This window comes from Arachis hypogaea, chromosome 1 (assembly GCF_003086295.3).
Source record: "Arachis hypogaea cultivar Tifrunner chromosome 1, arahy.Tifrunner.gnm2.J5K5, whole genome shotgun sequence".
Classification (NCBI taxonomy): domain Eukaryota; kingdom Viridiplantae; phylum Streptophyta; class Magnoliopsida; order Fabales; family Fabaceae; genus Arachis; species Arachis hypogaea.
The window spans coordinates 38,781,576-38,793,485 of record NC_092036.1 but is presented as its reverse complement, the minus strand read 5'-3'; the positions used below and the strand labels follow the sequence as shown (position 1 = coordinate 38,793,485).

General features: G+C 39.0%; 1 non-coding gene across 1 annotated transcript; it reads left to right on the top strand.

The window, feature by feature from the left end:
* Positions 1–8,606: 8,606 nt before the first annotated feature.
* Positions 8,607–8,710, top strand: LOC112716725 (small nucleolar RNA R71). Its single transcript, XR_003160453.1, has one exon. It is a non-coding gene; the product is annotated as a small nucleolar RNA R71 (small nucleolar RNA).
* Positions 8,711–11,910: the final 3,200 nt, after the last annotated feature.

The following is an 11,910-nucleotide window of genomic DNA, read 5'->3' as shown; positions in this document are numbered from 1 at the left end:
GGAAATAAAGGTAATTAAAATAATTAATTTTTAAAGCTTAGGAAACAAGTTTTTCACAATACGACATAATAAGGAAGGGAAAGTAAAACCATGCAATTAATGTGAATAAGTAGGTGAAGGATTATATAAATCACTCGAATTAAGCACAAAAAAACTCACGAAATATGGGTTTATCAACCTCTCCACACTTAAACACTAGCATGTCCTCATGCTAAATCCAAGGTAAATAATTAAGGTTAAAGTGATGGAATGCAATGCAACCTAAATTAAATGCAACTAAATGCAAATTGTTTTTACCTACTTGGTTAAAAATAAATAAGTTCTTCAAGACAAATATGAACTGGATTTCACTAATTCAAATCACAAAATACAATACAAATAACTTGCAAGAAGAAGATAGCTCATGAAAGCAGGGAACATAGAATTGAGCACTGAACCCTTGGTAGTGTATATCATTCTAACTTTCAAGTGTCTAGGGTCAATTCTCTCAATTCTCTACTAATCTTGCTTTCTATAGTTTGCTCTTCATCTAACAATCAACAAAAATTTAATGCACCAATACACAAATCAAGAGGTCTTTTAAGGGTTGTAATGGGGCTAGGGTCAAGGTAGGATTGTATTTGGCTAAGTGGACTAAAATTTGAATCCTTAATTAACTGAAACTTTCCCACCTAACTTAAACAATCTATGTAATCATAATACAACATCTAGCCATCCATTAACCATGTTTTCCACATATTCATGCATTCTAATTTTAAGTATAGTACATATGCATTGCCTTCACTACTTACTTTGGGGTTGCTCTTTTTTTATGCATATGATTAATTTATTGAATGCATGAACATGTCTTAAACATTTTTTTCACATTTTCAGAAAATTCTAACATACTCAATTCTCAAACCAGATGTTTCCAAACCCACTCTTCCCCACACTTAATTCATAAGCATTCTCACTAGTCTAAACTAACCAAGGATTCAAATAAAGGACATTATTGTTTTTCGCTTAGAGCTAATGATGTGCTAAAATAAAGAACAAAGGGGTAAAATAGGCTCAAAATTGGTTTGCAATAGATAATGAAAAGGTTAAGGCCATATGGGTATGTAAGCTCAGTGAAACAAGGCCTCAATCATATAAGTGTATGCATACATTAAACAATGGAAATATACAATCAAGCAAGACAAAGATCACAATTTTAGAGAGAAAAACACACACCAAAAATAAAATATTGGTTGATAAAATGCAACCAATCAAATAGGCTCAAAATCTCACTGGTTTTGTGTGTTCAAGCTTTAAACTATGTTCCAAAATAATATTTCTTCAAACAAGTGTAACAAAAAAAATTTTATTCAAATTAGTGAAATTCTCTAAAAGTTTTCTTGAAAAAGAAAATATTACTTCAGCCAAGTGGTAAAATATGCAAAAAAAAATCAAACAAATATGCAATCAATCATGCAAATGCAATAATGAACTACAAAGAAAATTTAAACATTGGTGCTAAAATATGAAGTGACTAACCCATGGAAGTCGGTATCGACTTCCCCACACTTAAAGATTGCACCGTCCTCGGTGCATGCTGAGATGTGCAGGTAGACGGGTTGCTCCAACTGATGCTTTTCTCATCAAGGAATGTGCGTAGGAACTTGTTTGTCTCTCCCATGTAAACGTCTTCCGATCTCTTCCTGGTGGCCATCCTGAAAGAAAAAGGGAAGGAAAGTAACCCAAAGCAAAGATAGAAAACAAATAAAACAGGGGTTGGTTAATGCCAAAAATAAGGGTCTCAATTACATGGTAGCTACAACAAGTAAGTGAGAAAATAATAGAAGGACATGGCAAATCAAGAGTGCAAAAAGTTGCAACAATAGGGAAGAGAGTGTGGGTAAGGAGAGATAATATAAATTTATGTCAATGCAAAAGTAATATAGGTATAAAAGATTGGCATTGATTTAAATAATATTACTCAATCAGAATTAAACAAGTCATGAAGCACCAAGAAAATACCAGAAAAGATGTAACAGTTGAATAAGAATATTTGAACACCAATAATAACTTTTAGAAAAATAAAATATGCAATGAATGAAAGTATGCAAATAAATTAAATAAAATAAAATAAAAGTGAAAAAGAATGAGAAGTAGAAAAAGAAAGTGAGAAAGGAGAGAGAAGGAAGAAATTAGGATTAGAAAAGAGAAGATAAGAAAATTGGCACTAATCCGGATAGGTTGTGCGACGCTGGCGACGCGGACGCGTGGGTTATGCGGTCGCGTGGTGCGCGATAAGGTTGGGTGACGCGGACGTGTGAGGCACGCGATCGCGTGACTCGATTTGTGCTAGTGGTGCGAGTGCAGCCTCCCGGCCGCACAACTCTCTGTTCGAAACTTGGTACTGCCAAAATCCAAGGTGACGCGGTCGCGTGGTCGACGCGATCGCGCGGGTGGCCTTATTTCCAATATGACACGGATGCGTGGGTGACGCGTTCGCGTGGCAGGGCTTGTGCTACTAGCACGGGTCCAGCCCAATTCCAGCTCAACTTTCGGCCATACACCCTTTTTACGCCGATTTCAGGTCACGCAGCCGCGTGGGTGACGCGGTCGCGTGGGAGGCTATTTTTCCAAATGACGCGGACGCGTCATCGACGCGTTCGCGTGGAGTCAATTCGTGCTAATAGCGCGCCTCCAGCCCTGCTCCTGCGTAACTCTCTGTTCATATTAATATTGTCTCCCATCTCCTTGCGACGCGGACGCGTCCCTGATGTAGTCACGTCGCGTGCTCGCTTTTTTTTTTAATCTGAAAAAATGTAGAATGTAGTGTTAATATGAATGTGATGCAAAACTCCAGGTTCAATATAACAAAATAAAATAAAATAAAATTCAAAAACAAATAAAACTAAATAAAAATGAAAAAGGACTATCATACCATGGTGGGTTGTCTCCCACCTAGCACTTTTAGTTAAAGTCCTTAAGTTGGACATTTGATGAGCTTCTTGTCATGGTGGCTTATGCTTGTACTGATCCAGGAATCCCCACCAATGTTTGTATCTCCAGTAACCTCCGGGGTCCCAGACTAAGTACGTAAAGCCCTTACGAAGCTTCAAACAGATTCTTAGGCTCCCGGGGTGACAAATGTCAGAACAGATTCCAGGATCCCAAACTTTACCTTTACACACGTTTTTGTCTTGATCTGCATTTTTCCAGCCGGGTGAAAGGTGATCTGAATTCTCACTGCAGCGACCAAACAGCTTCCTAGACCCATTCAGTTGAGCTCTATACCAACCTTTGCGTTTAAACTTAAAGTTTCCAACCATAATGAACCTTTCAGGACAATTCTTACCACTGGCCATCTTCCGCTTACTCTTAATGTCACAAAGAGCTCTAAGTTGACCATCCGTCTCCAGTAGCCCATATTCAAGTGGAATTAGAAAGCTAAGGGATATGAATTTTACCCACTTGAATGTTATGAAGGATGATGGCAACTTAGGGGGAGGTGTTTTTAATGAAATTGCAAGCTCCACTCCCTTGTGCTCTTCTCTGATAATTACCACCTCTTTGCAAACTTCTTCAATTTCAACCTCTTCCTCTTGGTAGCTCTCTTTCAATTCAATCTCCTTTTCATTGCTTTCCAAGGGCATGGGAGGTTGTGCTTCTTCTTCTTGAATCTCCATCTCTTGATCAATCTCTTCCAAGTCTTCAACTATGATATGCTTTGGAGGTTGTACACCCTCTTCAGCATCAATTTCAATCATCTTGGAAGGAGGCTCTATGTCTTGTCTTTCCCATGGAGGTTCTGCGTCTCCTAAGTCTTCAACCAACTCTTCTTCTTGAGCAATGATAGCTTCTTCTACTTGTTCTAGTATGAATTCATGCTCTGTCTTGTCCACTGGAGTTTCTGGTATCTCCTTTACGCTATGCTCTTCAATAGACTGTCCACATGGGGCTGTGGCTGATCCTTGTATATTTAAGCGTCTAGAAGCCCATTGAATTAATACTTGCCCTAGTTGTTGAGTGGTTGCCTGAAATCGATCCATTGTTTCCTTGAGACGATCCTTTGCCTCTTGATTCACTCAGTTTTCATAAGTAGGATCATAATGCTCTTGGATTGATGGATATGGAGATGGTGAATATTGAAGTGGTGGTTCTTGTGAGTAATTGGGTTGGAATTGGGGTGGTTCTATATATGGTTCATATGGCTCATAAGGTGGTTGGTATGGTGGTTGAGGGTTAGGATCATATGGAGGTGAATGGCGGAAAGGGGCTTGTGAGTGTGGTGGTCCAAAGTTATGTTGAGGAAAGGGTTCATAGGCATATGGTGGTTAAACTGGAGCTTAAACGTGGGAATGCTCCCTGGTGCATTTCTCATTTCTGGCGTTTAACTTCCAGTTTAAGGTTAAACTGGAGGTTAAACGCCAGTTTCAGCTCTTCCCAGCCTTCATGATTTTGGCGTTTAAGCTCCAGTTTAAGCTTAAACTGGAGCTTAAACGCCACTTCCCAGCATTATATGGCTTGGTAGTTTAAGTTCTAGTTTAAGCTTAAACTGGAACTTAAACTCCACATGTGATATTCAAGCTTCCTTTATTGATTTTGTTGCTTCCTTGCCTAGCCTTTTCTTCCCTGAAATCATCCAAACAACTGCATCAAAGTCTTGCAAAATTTCATGAGAATTCTTCCATGCATAGCATTCAAGTAATATAACTAAAAACTCATGGAATTTGCATCAAAATCATACTGTTTGGATGGTTCATTGCTTTGTTATTCATTTAACCATTCTTGGTTACTTTAAGCTCAAGAAAGTGCATAAAACAACTAAAACTAACAGAAAAATGCTAGTGAAACTAGCCTAAGATGCCTTGGCATCACAACACCAAACTTAATACTTGCTTGTCCCTAAGCAAGTCCTGAGTTATTTGAGAAGAAAGTATGAAACAGAAAGCAATTACATTGGCTATATTAGCAAGCATTTGAAGTTCATCAGAAGGGTTTTATGCAGAAAGTTGCAGCATCACTTTTTCATTCTTATCAGGTAAGATTATCACTTTTTCATTGCATCCATCAAACACTGCTATGGCCTCTTGTTATTCTTATGTCCTTGGCACTTTTCCTTTCTTTGTTTTTCTTTTTCTTAGAGCTCCTTTGCTCCTTGTTTGCTCAGTGTCATGTGTTGCACAAGCCTTTGGCATTTTCTTTTTCTTATCAGTGCACTACACATATCCACTATAGGCATTTTAGTTCACATTTCTTCTTGAGATATTGGTGCCCAGCACCTCTTTGTGTGACTAAATGTTTTGTATTTAGGTTGCTCTTGATAATGGACTTTTGGTTGATAATCCCGGGTTAGTTAACCCAAGTTACCAAGTGTTGAAACACTCCTCAGAACCTATTCATCCAAGCATATCCTTAATACATAAACACCACAGGCATTTGTCTCAGAAGTTCAAACCATTGGTGCCTAGCTTATTTTCTCAATTCTTTTTCTTTTTGGTTGCCCTTTTTCAGTGGCTTTTTCTTCTTCTTTTTCTTTCTTTTTCATGGCCAAAGACATTTATTCATCAAGATCCATAGACAGTATTCAAACTTCTACACAAAAATGATAATTCTACACTCAATTTCCAGTGATCTGACTAAACAATCAAGCATGCATACCACCACTTAATTCTACTTGATTTGTCACTAATTGAGCCAAGTTACTTTTGTTCAAACTTTTCTTTTATTTTTGGAAACAGAACAAGCATGGCAAGCATTTTTTTAAGAAGGTGAAGTTATATCCAAACATCTAGGCATTCACTTTATTCAAAGCAGTAAACCAACAAACATACTAGAAACTTCACATTCCAGAAAGATTCAACAATTACAGTTTAAACCAGAACAAGCATGCTTTTGTTTGTCTTTTAAAGAATGGTCAAGGAACAACACCACCTTGTGAAATTTCTTGTTTTCTCTTTGTTGCCAGGAAACAATTTGATTTCTCCTTCTTCTCCTAGTTGTTGCTTCATGTTCTTTCTAAGATCCTTGTTTCCTTTCCTGCAAAGAGTGATGAAGTTGCTTGCTTCTCAAGCACTTGAGTGGTTAGCTCACTATGTATAGGCAAGTGTCTGAGTCTTAAGTTGGTGTGTGAACACCAAACTTAGTCTCCTACTTACTCCTCTGCTCTTTGAATCCTTGAATTCTCCTTGGAATGAAGTTGCTGCTAAGGATTTTAAGCATTTCTGTGATTGCTTAGAATGGTTGTTCCTTTCATATAATTCAAAGGTTGTTGTGTTCAGTTGATCTGTATGGTGGAACACCAAACTTAGAGTCACACATTCCCCTTTGAATTATTGATCCACGAATTCATTGTTTGGTGTGAAACACCAAACTTAATTCTTTGCAATGCATAGAAACTACTTCACCTTTTTATTGAAACAAATAAAAGAAACAGCAAAGGAGTATTACCTCAGGTTGGGTTGCCTCCCAACAAGCGCTTCTTTAACGTCACTAGCTTGACGGTTGTCCCTTGTTAGGGTGGATTGTAGTGCTTGATGTCCTCTCCTCTCACTATGAAAACGTCCCCATTTGATTCCTTCATGATTTCCAAATGTTCCATAGAAAGAACTTTCCTGATTGTGAACACTTGAGGGAGCTGGGAAGGAATGGTTTTGAGGTCAGGTGGGATTGGCAGATAATGACTTGATATCACTTTTTCTCCCGGAGAGAAACCTTCAGTGGGAATTTTCTTGTTTCTCCACCCTCTTGGCAATTTCTTTACAATTCTTTCCTCTCTCTTGAGGATTTCTTCATTGACCCTTATGCCAGGATGATCCTTCTGATCTGTTTCTATTGATTCTTGTGGCTTTAACTCTTGCAATTCTTGTTTGCCTTCCAAGGACTGTTTCAGAGTTTCAGCTGCTGGATTGCTTTCCTCCAAACACAGATGGCTACTATCATCCTTAGGCTTTTCAGGTTCTGGTTCAGGCTCAGATGCAGGTTTGAAAACATGGAAAGTGAGCTGTTCATCATGTATTCTCAAAATTAGCTCTCCTTGTTCTACATCTATGAGCACTCTAACAGTGGCTAGAAATGGCCTTCCCAGAATGATAGGGTGTAGGTAGATTTCCTCCATGTCCAAAATGACAAAGTCTGTGGGGAAGAAATAATTTTCCACTTTCACCAGCACATTCTCAACTACCCCTTCAGCTTGCTTCTGATTTTTGTCAGCTAGTTGTATGATTACATCAGTGGATCTCACCTCATTCAGTTGTAGCCTCTTCATAAGAGTCAGAGGCATCACATTTATGCTAGCTCCTAGATCACAGAATCCTCTGTCAATTTTCGTTTCCCCTATGATGCAGGGGATATGAAAACTTCCTGGGTCTGTTTTCTTAGAGACTATGTCCTTCTTGATGAGGGCACTGCATTCTTTGTTCATTATTACAGTTTGTCCTCCCTTCAAAACTCTTTTCTTGCTCAGCAATTCCTTCAAATACTTGATATGTGTAGGCATCTGCTGGAGAATCTCAAGAAAGGGAATATTGATATGGAGAGACTTAAATGTCTCTAAAAACCTTGAATATGTTTTCCCTTTTTCACCTCCTCCTAACCTCTGAGGAAATGGTGCTTTTGGTTGGTATGTTTCCAGCATGCCTTTATTTTGCAGTTCCTTGGCTTGCTCAGTTTCACTTTCCTGCTTAGCTTCTTCCACACCTTCGTTCAAGATTTCTGGCTCCTGTTCTGAGGGTCTGATTCCTTTTTCTTCTGAGACTTCTTTCAATATGGTAATGGCCTTGCATTCTTCCCATCTCACTCCCTTTTGTTCCCCTTTAGGATTCTTTTCTGTGTCACTAGGGAACACTGCAGTTGACTTGGGGGCCTGTTGAGATAGCTCTCCTACTCGAGACTCCATCCTCTTGAGTTTTTCACCATGGTTCCTTAAGGTAGATCTCACATCCTCCCTAAAGCTTTTCAACTCACTTATGTCCTGACCCATGTTTGCAAGCATTCCTTCTATCCTGTTTAATTGATCTTGAAATTGTTGGTTCGGATTAGGTTAGGCAGGTTGATTATTTTGGCCATGATATGGAGGTTGGGAGTAAGTGTTTTGTGTGGCTTGGTATGATCTTTGGTTGGAGTTTTGGTATGTGGAATTGTTATGTTGGTTGGGGTTGTAAGGTTTGTGGTTTTGTGGTTGGGTTTGCTGGTTTCCCCACCCAAAGTTTGGGTGGTTTTTCCAGCCTGGGTTGTAAGTGTTGGAATGTGGATCATATGGTTGCCTTTGTTGATTTCCCACATAGTTGGCCTCTTCCCAATCACCTCCTTCAGTGCTTACTTCCTCTTGATCTTGTGTGTGTATTGCAGCCACTTGATTTGTTTCTAATTTCCTGGTGAGCTCTGCTAGTTGCTTGGCAAACACCTTGTTTTGGGCTAGAATTGTATCAACATGGTTCAGCTCCATGACTCCCTTAGTGTTGTGTCTCTCTGAAGCATAGTAGTACTCATTCTCAGCCACTGTCTCAATCACTTCAATGGCTTCTTCCACAGTCTTTTTCCTGTTCAATGAACCTCCTGATGAATGGTCTACAGCCTTCCTTGATTCATAAGAAAGTCCATCATAGAAAATATGCAATTGCACCCAGTCATGGAACATGTCTGGTGGGCATTTCCTTGTCAAATCCTTGAATCTCTCCCATGCCTCGTAGAGAGTTTCACCATCTTGTTGTCTAAAAGTCTGAACCTCAGATCGAAGCCTATTGACCTTTTGTGGGGGGTAGAAACGTGCCAGAAACTTGCTTTCCACCTCATCCCAGGTTGTTAGGCTCCCCCTTGGAAATGATTCCAGCCACTTAGCTGCCTTGTCCCTAAGTGAAAATGGGAACAAGAGCAGTTTGTAGGCATCTTCCTGAACTCCATTGGACTTCACAGTGTCGCAAATTCTCAGGAATTTTGTGAGATGTTGGTTTGGATCTTCATTAGCACTACCACCAAATGAACAATGATCCTCCACCAGTGATATTAGCTGTGGTTTGAGTTCAAAATTGTTGGCCTGAATGGGTGATTTCTGAATGCTGCTACCACAATTCCCAGAGGTTGGGTTTATGTATGAACCAAGAACCCTCCTCTCGGGAATGGCATTGTTTCCATCAGCTCTCTCATGGTTGTGAACTTCTCTATCCATGTTGAGATCTAGAGCTTCCTCAAAATTGTCCTCAGATTCTCCTTCAGATTCTTCTTCTCCCAGTACTCTCTTCTTTCTTGCTTCCCTTCTAAGTTTATGAAGGGTCCTCTCTGGTTCGGTATATGGAGGAGTTGATGTCTCTCCTCTCCTACCTGTCATACAAGAACACAGCACAGGCAACAAACAAGTGAAATACTCTTGGTTAATGGAAGAGTATGGTTAGAGCAGTTGAGGAATTAATTCAAATAGTTAGTGGGTCAGTGAGTTAGTTGCTTGAATTTAAAGGCATAAAGAAAGAAAGCAAGTAACAGAGTGCAGAAATTAAAATTCAACAAGTAACTTGAACTGAATTAACAAAACAAGAAAAATGCTCAATCTAGTTAACTTCCAATTTGAGAATTGTCAATCGAAAACCAATCCCCGGCAACGGCGCCATAAACTTGATAGCTACGATTTTAGGAAATTGCACAATCGGCAAAATTCCTTCCGGCAAGTGCACCGGTTATCGTCAAGTAAAAACTCACAATAGAGTGAGGTCGAATCCCACAAGGATTGGTTGAGTGAGCAATTCGGATTAGAAGTGTGTTCTAGTTGAGCGGAATCAAGATTTAGATGAGAATTGCGGAATCTTAAATTGCATGAATTAAAGAGCGAGAAGCTAAATTGATAAAATTAAAAAGGGATCGGGGTGATTGCATGAATTTAATTGCAGAATGTAAAGAGAAAGTGTAGATCAGAAATGGGGAATTCATTGGGTTTCAGGAGATATTGAGATCTCCAAATCAAAACATTTTTATCCCTTCCTCAACCAATGCATTCATTGAATTTTGCTTGGCAATCTTATATGATTGGATCCCAATCCCTTGGCTCACGAATTCTCTCTAAAAACAAACAAATTCCCAATCCCTTGGTTTAAATGTTCATAAGAAGAGATGATGCTCGATCACTGATTATACCACACAGTTTCATGAACCACAATTTGGTAGGATTACATGTCACAATATCCATCCAAACCCCAATCCAATTCACTGTGAGAAAGCTTCTCTAGCATGAATCCTCCATTCCTTTCCTAAGGTTCCGAAGGATTCCAATTATGGATAGTTTCTTTCCCAAGACAACTAACCAATGGAATTAGATCGAGAAGCTTTCTAACAAAATTCAAGAGAAAAGATTGAAGAAGAAGATAAAAACTATTATTGATTCATTGAATTACAATAGAGCTCCCTAACCCAATGAAAGGGGGTTTAGTGAGTCATAGCTCTGAATTCAATTACACAAAGTATGAAAACTAGAAAAATATGATCCAAAGTAAAAGTCCTCTAAAACTTAAATTCTATCCTATTTATACACTTTCTAAATTGAGCTTCTGTTGTGTTTCTTGGGCTTTGAGGCCTTTCCTTGATTTCCTTTTGCTTTGGGTTTATGATCCATAATCCTGATGAGGCTGCTGATCCAATTCTGTGACATTCATTGAGCAAACTTAGTGATAAACAAGTAATGACACATGACTCAACAAATTGAAATTCCAGACTCATCAATTCCTCAGGCCCAATCCCATAAACCATGATATTCAATTGGGTTTCATACCAGATTATGTTTAAGTCAATGTTTGTGCTCAAATGCTAACTTAAACTGCAATATCTTTGGCCCAGAAACCCTTTCAAAAAAGTGGCGTTTAAGTTGCAGTTTAAGCTTCAGTTTAAGGTTAAACTGAAGCTTAAACGTGGAAATGGAAGAAAGCAAACACGGAGTGTGAAATGTCGAACACGTTTAAGCTTCAGTTTAAGGTTAAACTGAAGCTTAAACGTGGAAATGAAGAAAGCAACCCTGGAGGAGAAATTGGGCCAAAAAGGGGTTTAGAACTCGCTGGGGCATGTTCTGTAATTTTCTGGTGCATGGCCTCTGTCACGCGTCCGCGTGGGTCACGCGGTCGCGTCATTCGGAGCTTTTCCTTGCCACGCAGTCGCGTCAGTCATGCAACTGCGTCATATGCATTCTGCTTAAGGCACGCGGTCGCGTCAGTCATGCGGCCGCGTCACTGAATCTTTGCTTCTGGCACGCAATCGCGTCGTCCATGCGATCGCGTGAACACCAGTTTCCTTAAAGCTCCGTTTTGCTTTCTCCTTCCATTTTTGTATGTTTCCTTTTCCATCCTCTAAGTCATTCTGCCTTAGAAAATCTGAAACTACTCAACATACTAATCACGGCATCGAATGGAAATAAAGGTAATTAAAATAATTAATTTTTAAAGCTTAGGAAACAAGTTTTTCACAATACGACATAATAAGGAAGGGAAAGTAAAACCATGCAATTAATGTGAATAAGTAGGTGAAGGATTATATAAATCACTCGAATTAAGCACAAAAAAACTCACGAAATATGGGTTTATCAACCTCTCCACACTTAAACACTAGCATGTCCTCATGCTAAATCCAAGGTAAATAATTAAGGTTAAAGTGATGGAATGCAATGCAACCTAAATTAAATGCAACTAAATGCAAATTGTTTTTACCTACTTGGTTAAAAATAAATAAGTTCTTCAAGACAAATATGAACTGGATTTCACTAATTCAAATCACAAAATACAATACAAATAACTTGCAAGAAGAAGATAGCTCATGAAAGCAGGGAACATAGAATTGAGCACTGAACCCTTGGTAGTGTATATCATTCTAACTTTCAAGTGTCTAGGGTCAATTCTCTCAATTCTCTACTAATCTTGCTTTCTATAGTTTGCTCTTCATCTAACAATCAACAAAAATTTAATGCACCAA